The sequence below is a fragment of the Poecilia latipinna genome, unplaced genomic scaffold (genome assembly GCF_001443285.1).
Source record: "Poecilia latipinna isolate Pla-1442-1.1 unplaced genomic scaffold, P_latipinna-1.0 Scaffold185, whole genome shotgun sequence".
NCBI classification, from domain to species: domain Eukaryota; kingdom Metazoa; phylum Chordata; class Actinopteri; order Cyprinodontiformes; family Poeciliidae; genus Poecilia; species Poecilia latipinna.
This window is the reverse complement of record NW_015112801.1, coordinates 184,556-187,271: the sequence shown is the minus strand read 5'-3', so window position 1 is coordinate 187,271 and position 2,716 is coordinate 184,556. Positions and strand designations below refer to the sequence as shown.

Here is a 2,716-nt window from a genome sequence, read left to right as displayed (position 1 = left end):
TTTTGGAATCCTAAAGACTTTTATCGGAAATAAAGGCCCCTCTTAGAGGCTTAAGAGGCAGAGTGACCACAAAGTTGATTTGTTGGATTCTGTGAAGACGTTTGCAGGCTAAAGAGGATATCCCACCCAATTCTAGAAGAATGGGTCTAAGTGGCTCCAGCACGCAACCTCCACCTCAGGGTGAATTGTTTGGAATTAAATGCTGAACATAAATCTTTTGTTGACAAATTACATATGTTTAATTTTTCTTTTGTTTGTTTGAACAAATAAATGTAAAAAAAAAATACTTAAAAGGATCAATCAATTAATTAATTTTATTTATAAGGGACTCTTTCATACTAAAAGCAGCTCTAAGTATCATGAAGTTGAGGTGGTGAGAGAAAACGCAGACGAAGTCCAGGGTGTAGATGAATGATGATGATGAATATTTAATGATGAGAAGCTCACAACAGTCCAGGAACTGGCAAAACGTCAGAAACTGAGGCTAAGCTCATACCGGTAGCAACAGAGCAGCTGGAATTTGTCACAGAATAGAGCTAACGTCGACTCAGGACAAACAGTCCTGAGTCCTGACAACGACTAATTGTACAGACTCTCAGGACTTAACAGTCCAACTGAGTAGACTGACTAAAAGTCAACAACGAACGACATACGACAAGTATCTGACAAAGAACAGGGACAACAGGTGGGCTTAAATACACAGAGGGCAATTAGGGAGACTAGACACACCTCGGAACAATCAAGACGGCACAGAGACTCACAGGGGAAAACAGATCCAGACACAGAAAAACCTCCACAAACAGGAGCCATAATACTGGATGGATAATAAATGACTAAAACTATACGATCACGTAAAAGGTTAAAATAAGATTCATAAATATAAATGTATAGAAAACAAGGAAAATGACAAAACTAACCCTAATCGATTTCTATTTGCTTCTTCTCTTTCCCTCTGTCTGAGCCTCATGGTGCATCTGACCTCTGACCTCAACTCCTCAAACCTGTCCTCCCCTGGACCAGATGATGTCCCTCCTACAAAACCAGCCAATGAAAATGATGGAGAAGATCTGGAGGATCAAGAAGACAAAAAAGACCTCCATCACCTGCAGGGGACAACTGTCGGTCTCCTGTTGGGCATTTGGACTGAAAACTGTGTGAGACTGAGCTTTAACAACCTCGGCTGGTCTGCTGTCCAGTATCAGCGAAGAGGAAGAAAAGCTCTTCTCTCACAGGAGCTGTGAGAGAAAAAGACTCTGAACTGTTGACTCTTGTTTCATCTGTGGACAACATGGACATTTCCTGAGGGACGATCTGGACAACCCAAAGATCCAACGCCAGAACCAGTTGGACTGACAGGAAGCCGGAGGAGAGAGACGGGGGAGGATTTCACTGCAGCAACGCCAAGACCAAGTGGGGGAGAGGGGCGAAAAGGAAGGAACAACCTGAATCCACATCAACCACTGTGAAGGACGACCTGTCTGTAACGTCCATCTAGATCACGACTTTAAATCTGAAGCAGCAGCAAAACTTCCCTCTACCAAGTATCAAGAACTTCAACTGTTGACACCAAAGAGGACAACGTCCAGAGCGACAGCGACTGTAGATGTTTCTGAAAGGATCTCCACTCAAAGGACTATTGCTGGTCCACTGGCGAGTGACCGAAGCGGAGAGTGAAGATTTAGACTTTTCTGACAGGAGGGAACAAATCCTCCTGAGCAGACAGACGATCCGTGTTCCTGCTTCTACGCTTTACCTACTTTCCAGATGGAAAATCTACGCTTTCTTGTTGGGTTTTGAATGGACACTTATCTATACTTTCACTGCACTAATGCAATTTTTTTTGTGGGGTTTCCTAGAAAAAACATGAAATTGGGTAGCTTAATTATGATCATTCATAGTTGTTTGACTCCTAAGGATGTTTAAGAGTTTAGAAATTAATTCTTCTAGACATAAGAGAAGTCAATTTAAAATGAACTTTAATGTGTGTAAAAGACTCGTGTTGTCTCTGCCTGGCAGAGCTTTCCATCCAGAATTGCTTCATGATTGCTACGAACTCTCTGTATTGTGCACAATTCATAAATAAACCTGATTGAGTGATTTTACCTGAATAGTGCTTGGTAAGAGTTTTTTTCCACAACAATGGACAAAAACATTAAAGGCTCTCAAGTAAAAGGCGTGGCAGTTTTAGCTTGTTGGACCCAGGAGCCCATGCTAACATTAGCATATTAGCCTGCGAAGACTTTTATGCGTCATCTTTTTAAAGAAAAATTAACCTGTAACCATATATGCGAGTAGTAAAGGCATACATGACGCATGAAAATATACTGAAGACGAATAACTCACCTTCAAAGAAGCTGTGTCTCTTCCAATAGGAGCTTCCAACACTTTACTGCGCATGCGCACCGCTGAGCTGAAGCATTCACTCCAGTGACAAAAATGGTCAAATCCAGTTTACTCAAAATAACGTAGTCTTGTATTTTTCTCAGGCCAAACATGTACATTACTCACATTACTTGAGTTGAATAAACAATTTAGTGAGACTTGAGTAAAGCATACAAACCTAATTTAAGTAAGAATGGGTATTGCCTTTTACAGTGTTCTAGGTACAGCCAAGATACTGCGCAGAACCCTCAAGTATTTTTTAATTCAAGTGAATTCAATTCAATTCAGTTCAGTTCAATTCAATTCAACAGAACAAGCAATGAGTAACAGAGAG

General features: G+C 41.0%; 1 long non-coding RNA gene across 1 annotated transcript in view; it reads left to right on the top strand.

The window, feature by feature from the left end:
• The window catches only part of LOC106946297 (uncharacterized), a 6,117-nt gene extending 4,133 nt beyond the window's left edge, over nt 1-1,984 (top strand). Inside the window, exon 2 of the long non-coding RNA XR_001424744.1 lies at nt 371-1,984. This is a non-coding gene — a long non-coding RNA (uncharacterized LOC106946297). The remainder of the gene's footprint in view (nt 1-370) is intronic.
• Nucleotides 1,985-2,716: the final 732 nt, after the last annotated feature.